Below are 11973 nucleotides of genomic sequence, written 5' to 3'. Positions count from 1 at the left end.
AATTTTCTTAAAAAAATAATTTATTTTATCTTAATTTTTATATATCATTAAATTTAAATTTAAAATTTAAAATTAAATATTCTAATCAAATAATAAAATATAAAAATTTAGCAAAATTTTATTTTTAAATAAAATTTAAATTATAAAACTTTTATTTCTACACATGATGCAGAAAAACACCTTGTTTAGCATTAGATAAGCTAGTTTAAAGGCTAAATTAAATGCACTAATTATAGTTCGGAATTGGATCGCAGCATACTTAAAACAGATTATTTACCTCATTGCTGCTTGTAAAGCTTCCAAGTATCCACTCATGTATTGGGTTCTTTTTGCAACATGTAGAAGTTCTTTAATCGTTGTTTCGGGTTTTTGCAAGTCCCCAAACCCTTCAAACCATCAAAGCGAATTGTTCATGAGATTTTCAAAAAACTATTATCATGAGTTGATCATTTGTTTAATCTTGAGTCTAGTACTTTTTTCTGTTATGAAGAATGGTATCTCCGGATATCTATTTTTCAGATAATCCAACATCTTTCGGAATCCTTCAGGATAAATATGCTGCCAATTTACGTCGATCTGTCATGAAAAAAAAACACATAAATTGTTTTGTTAATGAAACAACACGAAAATGTTAAAATGTATAGTCGCAAACTGAATATAAGAAAACTACAAATGTCCTTACAAGTTCACCTATTGTGACATTGCCTATCCGATCTAATTTGAGAGCAAATCCTTCGGCTTTAAAAGCTCCAGACCCGGTGTTACAAGGAGATACCAAACAGTCTCGGATGAAGTAACTTGTATAGCGATTGATACCCGTAAAATATACTCTTGAGTTCTTTAAGATATTCACTTCATTGGTCAAAAATCGCAGCAATGCTGTTCCAAGTATATTCACCATTTCTTTGGATATATCCCATACATAACGGGATCTAAAATCCTAGTATGTTAAGATGCATATAGATAAGATGATGAAAGTTATTGAAATTGTTCTAATTGTACATTTATAATTAAACATCTCTTTTTCTCTGCTCTCATAAGTTGTTACGGAGCATAACAATTTGAGTAAAATGACTGAGCCCTCTCAGCTGCTTCTTTATCCACAGTGGAATCGCTTACGGGTTCAAACCATGATGTTTGTAGAACAATGCCAATGCTTCCGCTTTGTTGTTTCTACAAAAATATATATTTATATTGATATGGAACATCGAAATAAGATTATATATTGGTCTATTACCTGATATTTGATTTGGTATATGTTAACGGCTTTTGCATGTGTGAGGATCGTGTTATGCGCGTGAAGCGATCCTTGGTGAAATAATAACGTCCCTGAATGTTCTCCAATGATTGTGATGGTGAAATAAGCAGTGGATTGAGTTGATACTTCTAAGAGATGCGGAAATGCCTCTCAGACTATCAGATTTGCTTGTAATGTAAGGAGAAATCCGAATACACTAAACAAGCTTTTATCAAACAAGATTCATAGAATAATTAGGGCTATTAGAAAAGAGTTTTATGATTTTATTGAGAGATTTTCGTCCATAATATAGGGAAGAAGACCGTACATGCACAGCTTCTTGGAAACACAACATAATTAATGAAAACAAATACTAAAGTTCAAATTTAAAAGAGAAAAGGTTCCTAGGATATTTCCATGGGCCTGGTTTGGTTTAGTTTCATCAAGAGGCTTATATGTAGTGTTGTGTCCAAACCTCATTAAAAACCTTGTTTGGAAAACCCAATGGTACAAAACCAAACCAAGGAAAAGAGTGCAAGTCACAACATCTCTCTTGATGAAAGATCTAAGAGGCTTGAATCACAACCAGTGTGGTTGGATCAGAACACTCTAGATTGCCCTGAATAGTGTGTAAGAGTTGATGAAGAGCTTGTCGAAAGAATCATATTCACTGAGTTGCATCCACTCAGTTGTATCCACATAATCACATCCATGCGACTTCATGGTTCTTTCTTTGTCTTCCTTAATTCCTGGTACAAGCTGTTCCATCTCTTTAGTCATATCAGTTCCTTTGCTTGCCAAGATCACATCATCCTCTCCCACTTGAGAAGGATTTGACCTCAAATCCGTTTCTTCTGCACAATAAGGAACTAAATCAGTAACATTGAAGCTTGAACTCACGTTATACTTACCTTGGAGATCTAGTTGATAGGCAATGTTGTTGATCTTCCTGATGACTTTGAAAGGACCATCCAATCTAGGCATAAGTTAGATTTTCTTTCATTAGGAAATCTGTCCTTCCTCTGGTGTATCCAAACTAAGTCTCCTTCTTCAAAGATCATCTCCTTTCTTCCTTTGTTAGCATGCTTAGCGCACAGCTTGGTCTTGTTTTCTATATTGATTTGTGCCTTCTCATGTATCTGCTTAACAAGTTCAGCTTTCTTTTGTCCATCCGAGCTAACTCTTTCTCTCAAAGGTAAAGGCATTAGATCCAAAGGTGATAAAGGATTGAAACCATAGACAATTTCAAATGGAGAGAACTTAGTTGCAGAATGCTTAGCATGATTATAAGCAAATTCTACATATGGCAAACATTCTTCCCAAGTTCTAAGGTTCTTTTTAATCAATGCACGCAACAAGGTAGACAATTTTCTATTGACAACTTCAGTTTTTCCATCAGACTGTGGATGACAGGTAGTAGAGAAACACAGTTTAGTTCCTAACTTAGACCACAAGGTTTTCCAAAAGAAGCTAGGAAACTTAGTGTCTGTATCAGAAACAATTGTCCTAGGCATTCCATGAAGTCTAACAATTTCCTTAAAGAACAGATTAGCAACATTCACAGCATCATCAGTCTTATGATATGAAATAAAGTGAGCCATTTTAGAGAACCTATCAATGACTACAAACACATAATCTCTTCCAGTTTTAGTTCTAGGTAACCCAACAACAAAATCCATTGAAATGTCATGCCATGGATGCAAAGGAATGGGTAAAGGAGTATACAGACCGTGGTTCTGGACTTTGGACTTAGCCTGTTTGCAAGTAACACACCTTTCGCAAGATTTTTCTACATCTCTCATCATATGTGGCCAATAGAAGTGCTCTTGCATTACATTCAGTGTTTTAGCCACTCCAAAGTGTCCTCCAAGTTCACCTGCATGAGCTTCCTTGACAAACAAATCTCTCAAAGAGGAGTTAGGCACACATAGTCTATTTTCAAAGAAGAGAAAACCATCACTCTTGAAGTATTTACCACGACCCAACTTCTCACAAGAAGCATATATATCCTTAAAATCAGAATCAGTGGCATATAAAGTTTTGATATGTTCAAATCCAAGTAGTTTGGTTTCAAGAGTGTTTAAGAGAACATACCTTCGAGATAGTGCATCAGCAACTATATTTTCCTTACCTTTCTTGTACTTGATCACATAGGGAAAAGTTTCAATGAATTCAATCCATCTAGCATGTCTCTTGTTCAGTTTCTGTTGTCCCTTGAGATGCTTAAGAGACTCATGATCAGTGTGGATGACGAACTCCTTGGGCCAAAGATAATGTTACCATGTTTGCAAAGCCCTGACAAGCGCATAGAGTTCTTTGTCATACGTTGGATAATTCAGAGTAGCCCCTCCAAGCTTTTCACTAAAGAAAGCTATAGGTTTCTTCTCCTACATGAGCACAACACCTACACCAACACCAGATGCATCACATTCTATTTCAAATGTTTTAGAAAAGTCAGGGAGAGAAAGAACTGGTGAATTGGTGAGTTTCTCTTTCAAGGTTTGGAATGCTTCTTCCTGTGCTTGTTTCCACTTGAACCCAACGTTTTTCTTGATTACTTCAGTTAGTGGTGCAGCCAAAGTACTAAAATCCTTGACAAGTCTCCTGTAGAATCCGGCTAGACCATGGAAGCTTCTCACTTCACCAACTGTCTTTGGGCTTGGCCATTCTTTGATTGCTTTAATCTTTTCTTCATCAACCTGGATACCTTCTGCACTCACAACAAAGCCTAAAAAGACAAGGTTATCTGCTCCAAAAGTACATTTATTTAGATTAGCAAACAAGGATTCCTTTCTAAGCACTTCTAGAACCTTCCTAAGATGCTCAATATGCTCATCCAAGTTCTTACTGTAGATCAGAATATCATCAAAGTAAACCACAACAAAATGACCTATAAATGACCTAAGAACATGGTTCATTAACCTTATGAAAGTACTAGGTGCATTAGTCAGCCCAAATGGCATCACTAACCATTCATATAACCCCTGTTTCGTTTTAAATGCAGTTTTCCACTGATCACCCTCTTTCATTCTAATCTGGTGATATCCACTTTTCAAATCAACTTTAGAAAATATGCTAGAACCATGCAACTCATCAAGCATATCATCTAATCTAGAAATGGGATGTCGATACTTTACAGTGATATTATTGATTGCTCTGCAATCGACACACATTCTCCAGCTACCATCTTTCTTTGGTACAAGCAAGACTGGAACGGCACATGGGCTCATGCTCTCACGGATATGACCTTTCTCCATAAGCTCAGTGACTTGTTGTTGTAGTTCCTTGGTCTCCAAAGTATTAGTCCTATAGGCTGGCTTGTTTGGAAGTGAAGCTCCTGGAATAAAATCGATTTGATGCTCTATCCCTCTGATAGGTGGTAATCCTTGTGGAGCTTCCTCTGGAAAGATGTCTTTGAATTCCTGCAAAAGCATCTGTGTTTTGCTTGGAAGATCATGCACTAGCTTTGTTATGTTTTAACATTCTTTAAAAACAAACAGCAAGTGAGGTAAAGAACTTCCCTTAGGTTGAAGCAACAGATTGGCAGCCTGTTTTGTCTTTGATTCTGATGAAACTTTGTTCTTCTTCAAAGCGATCTGATCTAGATGGACTTCTTGCGGTGTTAAAGAAACTAAGACAGTCTTCTTTCCCTTGTACTCAAACGAGTGTCTGTTTGTGAACCCATCATGAAGAGTTCTTCTATTGGATTGCCAAGGCCTTCCAAGCAGTATGTGTCCAACATCCAATGTTAACACATCACACAATATCTCATCCTCATACTTCCCAATAGACAATGGTATCTTGACTTGGTGTTTCACCTCCATCTCTCCTTCATCATTAAGCCACTGTAACTTGTAAGCTGTTGGCCTTTTCATGATCTCCAGACCAAGTTTCTCAACCATGGTTTCACTTGCAGCGTTGGTACAACTTCCTCCATCTATAACCAAACTGCACACCTTGCCATGAACCATACAGCGAGTATGAAACAGATTCTCTCTTTGCTCATCTCCAACAGTCTTGGCTTGCAGATTCAGTGTTCTTCTTGCGACAAGTAACTCTCCACGAGCTGCCATCTCCACTCTTTCTTCTTCAGACTCAGATTGTTCCTCTTCCTTTGATTCATTTTCTCCATTTTCTCTGAAGAGTATAACCCTTTTGTTGGAGCAGCTACTGGCATAGTGTCCATAACCTTTACACTTGTAGCACTGTATGTCTCTGGTTTTAGATGCAGAGGCTACTTCCTTTCCTTTAATACTATTTTCCTCCACTTTAGGCTTGGAGAATGGTTTGGATTCTCTGGTCTTTTCATCCTTCTGGTAGTGGGGCTTGCTGGCTCCATAGCTAGACTTGTAACTTCTTCTTTTCAACTGCTGTTCAAAGATAATTGCCTTGTGCAGAAGCTCTTCCATCTCAACATAATGATGAACTTCAAGTCTGTCCATGATGTCTCGGTTTAGACCACCCATGAATCTGGCCATTGTTGCTTCTCTGTCTCCTTGTATATCAGCTCTCAGCATAAGGGTTTCCATCTCCTTATAATATTCTTCAACTGATTTACTTCCTTGAGACAGTGTTCTGAGCTTGAAGTGCAGCTCTCTATGGTAATGGCTCGGTACAAATCTCTTCCTCATGATCACCTTCATCTGGTTCCAGGTTTCAACAGGAAAATCTCCTGCTCTCCTTCTTGATGTAACTACGTTATCCCACCAACTCAAAGCGTAGTCTTTAAACTCAGTAGGCGCAAGCTTCAGTTTGTACTCTGTGGTGTAGTCTCTGCAATTGAACACAAGTTCAATCTTCTTTTCCCATTCTAGATACTCTTCTGGATCAGCAGTGCCTTTAAACTCAGAAATCTTCAGTTTCAAACCACCAGGAGGATCATTGGTTTGTGGCCTTGCTTCCTGATCACGCCTCCTTCTCCTGGTGCCATTGGATCTGTTGGTATGACTATAATAGCTTTCTGAAGCAGACTGGTTTGGACTCCTCCTAGATCTCTCACGTTCTGAGTGGACAACCTCAGTTCTGAAGTTCTCTAGTCTCTGATCCATAAAAGTAGTCATCACAGTAGTCATGCGTGCAGTCAAAGCATCAAGTAGTAGTTGATCCATTCCATTGTTCTGATTGCTTTCTTCTCCCATGGTTCCTGTTGAATTTCCAAACACAAAACCAGTAAAAGAGATCACAGAAACATAATATAACAGAAAGTAATGGGATTGAATCTACAATAATTAGATTTCTGAAATTTTCATGAAGAACCCTAATTCTTTTCTCTGCAATTTCGAAAATCAAATCAGATTATTTAGCGATTTTAAAACTTTTTCTAGGTAGATCTGACCCTAATAAACACGTTTCTAGCAAGATCTAGAATTTAGAACAGATCTGATAACAGAATATGAAAAGTTTAAAAGTTGCAGAACTGGAAAAACACAACCTGATGATGGAGATCAGCTCTGATACCAGTTGAAGTGATCCTAGGTGAAATGATCACGTCCCCGAATGTTCTCCAATGATTGTGATGGTGAAATAAGCAGTGGATTGAGTTGATACTTCTAAGAGATGCGGAAATGGCTCTCAGACTATCAGATTTGCTTGTAAGGTAAGGAGAAATTCGAATACACTAAACAAGCTTTGATCAAACAAGATTCAGAGTTTGATGATTTTATTGAGAGATTTTCGTCCATAATATAGGGAAGAAGACTGTACATGCACAGCTTCTTGGAAACACAACATAATTAATGAAAACAAAGACTAAAGTTCAAATTTAAAAGAGAAAAGGTTCCTAGGATATTTCTGGACGAAAATTAGAAGGGAAATGGGTCTGGATTCATCAAGAGGCTTTTGTATAAGTGTTTTGTCCAAGCCTCATTAAAAACCTTGTTTGGAAAACCCAATGGGACAAAACCAAACCAAGGAAAAGAGTGCAAGTCACAACACCTCTCTTGATGAAAGATCTAAGAGGTTTGAATCACAATCAGTGTGGTTGGATCAGCACACTCTAGATTGCCCTGGATAGTGTGTAAGAGTTAATGAAGAGCTTGTCGATATCTTGCTTGTTTTGATCTAGTCATTGGACCAATTGGCACTTCTAGGTCCTTGTCATTTGTTTCCTCAGGTTCAAGCAGCTCCTTGGTTCTTTCTTCAAATTCCTTAAGCTCTGGTTCAAGCTGATCCATCTCTTCAGTTCCATTGCTAGCCAAGATCACATCAGCACGGCTATGAAAGGCTCGGTTTCTGAATTCCCCTGGCTACAATTTCCATACGGTGAAGAGCAGCGAGCCGGTGGAAATCTATCCATTATATAGCCAAAAATTAATTGTTGATTTGGTTCATTTATCGTGGTCTAGTACTTAACTCGGTTTCCAAAATGCTTGAAACATAGATCAGCCAAATAAACAAATTCTTTCCTACAAAATAAAGTAATTAGTGTTGAATTTTAGGTTATATATGTTCGTTGATTAGAAATTATTTTTTTTTTTGGTTGATTAGAAATTCAGGTTAACCACTTACTGCATCTCGGGGCTCAACCAACCTTGAAACAAGTTCTCAAATTCTTCAGGATAGTCCATATGGTTCAACGTCACAAATGGTTTGATTCCTGCACGTACGCAGAAATCATTCAGAGTTTATATTTCAGTTAAAATGCTACAGTATATTCATTATTATCAAACAAGTAATAAAAGAGGAATATGAACTCCATTGAACCTATCCACATTGGCATGAAAAATCAACCAATGAGAAGATTTGGTTTTGCCACATCACCCAAAAGCTGAAATAGAGTAGACTTCCGTATGGGTTTATGAAAATTATCAGCCTAGCCCATGTAGAGAAAAAACAGAGAAACCTGTATCGTTGTTTCAAGCTTCAAGTCTCTTGACTCTTCCACTTCGCCTTCTCCGATTTGATTTGTTTTTGCGTAACCTTCTCAATCATTAATCAATAATGATCTTAAAACCATCCTTGAATGTTTCTTTTCACCTCCCTTGATCCTTCTCTTATATAAATATATGTCTTAATCTAAATCAAAACCTATTCTGAAGAAGCTACATCCATGGCCATGCAATCCACCGGAATTCTAAGCTCAGCTGCCGTAGAAGCTACTTCACCATTGAATCATCATCATCCAGGTTCTTACCAGGTTACAGCTATCACCGTTTTCAACCCTCCGAGAATCTCCGGTAAAAAAAATCAATTCCCGTTGACGGAGAGATTGTGAAGAAGGTTGGTCAATCAGTTTGAATCATACTGATATAAATGATTATGCTAATCTGTTTCCGTAATCAAAATATTTATGCGTTGTGTTAGAACTACAAGAGTTTTTTCTTAAATCCAGTTATGGATCTTTTGTTAACAGATGATATACATATTTAAACTCAGATTTCAAGTGAAGATGTTGGTTTTCTGAAGAAGATATGCCTTTGTGTGAGGTATAATTCACTTATAAACTCCATCATATATGGATAAGATTTGAGATTTTGTATTTGTGTTTAGATGCGACATTTAATCTCATGTGTGATTTTGTAGGCACAACGAGTGTTTGATGGACAGAGATACAAAGATGGGTTCAGGCAGGTAGAATAACTGCTCTAATGGTGCTTCAAGTCATGATGTAGGATCAATCATTAATGTTATGTACTTCTCTATGTTTGTAGTGTAGAAAGGATATGGCTGTGAACAACAGGTTTACGAGACTGCGTATGAAGACCGAGCCAAGTATGAAACTATGGCTAGCGAGAACAACTCAAATAAGAAAAGAATGTTGTTCTTAGATGGGTAGTAGTATTCCACCGAATATGAAACTCCTATTGCCAATAGAACAAGGAGCTAGCTCCATGTAAGGTCTGCTTCTTTTCCCTCTGTTTGTTCCAAAGTTGTGATCAAGCATTTCTCTGACTTGAAATCTGTGTTTAGTTCTTTTCTTCCAGAGTATTTACCCTAAATTACACCGTCTAACTCCACAGTAAGTTATTTATGAGCATCACAAAGTAGAAACTTTCCTCACTTGACTGGAGGACAATCTAAGACTATTAGACTGGACAAGCGAAAGTTAACAATTTTCTTTGACAACCCCAACATCGGGTACTCACTTATACCACTTCTTCAAGTTCCCCTTTTAAAACCTCAAGATAAATGATTATTTTCTTTGTCCGTTTCTATTGACCATAGGAAATGAAAGGAAGAAGCCTTTTGTTGGGTCCTTCTCATGCAAAAGGAATCGTCCGTCAGAAAACGTAAGAGCTATATATGAATTTGCTTCTTTATCTGCTTAATTTTAGTGTGGACAGTGGTGTTGATGCGTGAGTCTTAGTGTTCGAATATGCAACGGAATCGAGGTTAAGCAGCCTAACTATGTGATCGGTAAGTGTGCTAGAGTACAACTTATCAAGAATGGAAAGAAGGTTATGCTGTGACCAATTTACTAAACGTGGATTAGTTTTGTGAAATGTTGAATCATCTTTTGTTAATGTCTGCAGGACGAGTTCTTTATTTCTGGATTTGGTCGTAAGAGTCATGCTGTAGGAGATATTCCTGGAGTTAGGTACAAGGTTGTCAAGGTTTCTGATGTTTCAATTTCAACTCTCTACAAGGGAAAGGAGCAGCCAAAGTCTTAAACAAAGTTTCAAGCTTTTGAATATGATTTTGATGTTATAAGTACTTATAGGTTGTTTGGTTAAAAATAACTCTTATGTTCTGTTCTACTTTATGATTCAAGAACTGTGTGTTCTCGATGAGTTTTTGAGTTTAGCATGTACCTTTTCTTTTAGTCTGTACCTTATACTGTTATTCGCTTTTCCTGAATCATTTTCCTCATGTGTCGACGATATAGTAGATATTATGTTTTCGACTTGCACAACAAATAGCAACGTCACAAGTGAGCAATAACAATAAGACACCAAATGACATGTCAAGTTGTGTTTCTAAATATGGTGAGATTAGATAGTTTTTATTATTTACGGTTACGGATAAAGTTCAGATGAATATTTACTTGACCATTACTTATCAAGTTGTAATAAAAAATAATTGTTCCCCCATTTCCAAATAAGAAACTAATTATATTCTTTTATCAAAAAAAACTAATTTTATTCAACAAAAATATATTAAATTGCATATAATATACTAATATTTTAAGAAGTTACATCATACATTTCATGTTAACATACTTTTACCTATTTGTTTTCTTCTTTTGTGACCTCAGTGAACGTTATAAGTTATAACAAACCTTTCATGTTATTTACGTTAAGTCTTACTAACGTTACAATTTCTCATGTTAACATTGAACTCTTTCAGGAAATTTATCAGTTAAATTTGCATTGATTAGTGTCCGCTGAATCAACCTGATTAGCCAAGTGATCAATAAATGTTCTTTTCACTTGGTGTGACGTTTGAACTCTATAATATGCAAACCTACTCTATAATATGCAAACCCTTTTTTTTAACTATGATGTTAACATTTTAGCAAAAAAAAAACTCTGATGTTCTTAAGCATGTTTTAGTTTTAGTCGAGTCGATGTGGGAACCCTAGTTCTAGCGGCCTAAAAGCTCAAACCTAGTTGACTCGCAGCTCGATAACAAAAGACGAAGAAAATACAGAAAATGTTTTTGATTGATTTCGGACTGAACCTTATGAAAGGCTGCCTACGTACCCCTTTCGAGGATCAAGCCGAACGTAGTTCAAGAGTGAACCAAGAGAGTGAAATGCTTGTGCACGTTCGTCTGGTAATCGGGTGCCAGTCATGGAAACAGAGCATGTCGAGAATAATGCCCCAGAGTTTCTAAGTGCCAAGAGTTCGGAGTCAAAAAAGTTTTCCCTCATGCCTCTCGCCTAGGACTCCTTATATACTCGCTCCTAGGTCGGTTTACGCTTTTCCCCTTCTGCTCTTAAGCCGTCATAGCCTAAAAATGGATATATTCCATTTTTCCCGATCTTCGTAATTATATTCAAAATTTTGTATTTATCTGTGGAAACTTGACATTTATCTTTCCTTGCGAACCAAGCGTAAACCATCCCACGGTTTACGGGCTGCTGGTTAAGAAATCGTAAGGTGGGCTTCGAGTCATGCCTTAGGTCCCTTTGGGCCGTCTTTCGACTTGAAGCGTTTATTACGACTTCTTTCGATAAAAACGAAATTTCTGCGGTTTTTATCGTAAAGTTTGATTGATGACTTCGAATGGCGGAAAACATGAAATGGGTTCGCTACGGTCTTCGGGAGACAACATCGAAGGGTAGACGAGAATGCATGGATTCGTGTCGTATCGACGTTTCGGAAGAGCTCGGTCGCTACGTAGCGACCAGGCTTGGCTCGAGCTCAGTCGCTACGTTGCGACCGCGCGAGACGGACGCTCGGTCGCTACGTAGCGACCGAGCTTGGCTTGAGCGCTACGTAGAGACCAAATGGAACGGACGCTCGGTCGCTACGTAGCGACCGAGCTTGGCTTGAGCGCTACGTAGAGACCAAATGGAACGGACGCTCGGTCGCTACGTAGCGACCGAGCGGGACGTGTGCTCGGTCGCTACGTAGCGACCAAGCTTGGCTCGAGCTCGGTCGCTACGTAGCGACCGAGCTTGGCTTGAGATCGGTCGCTACGTAGGCAGCGGGCGGGACGGACGCTCGGTCGCTACATAGCAACCGTGCTTGGCTCGAGCTCGGTCGCTACGTAGCGAACGAGCGGGACGTGTGCTCGGTCGCTACGTAGCGACCAAGCTTGGCTCGAGCTCGGTCGCTACGTAGCGACCGAGC

At 38.1% G+C, this 11973-nt stretch overlaps 1 long non-coding RNA gene and 1 pseudogene across 4 annotated transcripts; one reads left to right on the top strand and one right to left on the bottom strand.

Moving 5' to 3' along the window:
• Window positions 1-273: 273 nt before the first annotated feature.
• LOC106338393 lies at window positions 274-7854 on the bottom strand (annotated as a pseudogene).
• A 189-nt stretch (window positions 7855-8043) lies between these two features.
• On the top strand, window positions 8044-10025 carry LOC106337645. 4 transcript variants are annotated; one of them, XR_001269093.1, is made up of 7 exons: window positions 8044-8455; window positions 8589-8661; window positions 8759-8806; window positions 8892-9073; window positions 9146-9313; window positions 9401-9633; window positions 9709-10025. It is a non-coding gene; the product is annotated as an uncharacterized LOC106337645 (long non-coding RNA). The 4 variants fall into 4 exon arrangements; XR_001269090.1 differs by having other exon boundaries at window positions 9401-9592; window positions 9709-10021; XR_001269092.1 differs by lacking the exon at window positions 9709-10025 and having other exon boundaries at window positions 8612-8661; window positions 9401-9528.
• Window positions 10026-11973: the final 1948 nt, after the last annotated feature.

This window comes from Brassica oleracea, chromosome C4 (genome assembly GCF_000695525.1).
Source record: "Brassica oleracea var. oleracea cultivar TO1000 chromosome C4, BOL, whole genome shotgun sequence".
NCBI lineage: Eukaryota > Viridiplantae > Streptophyta > Magnoliopsida > Brassicales > Brassicaceae > Brassica > Brassica oleracea.
This window is presented reverse-complemented; position numbering and strand designations above follow the sequence as displayed.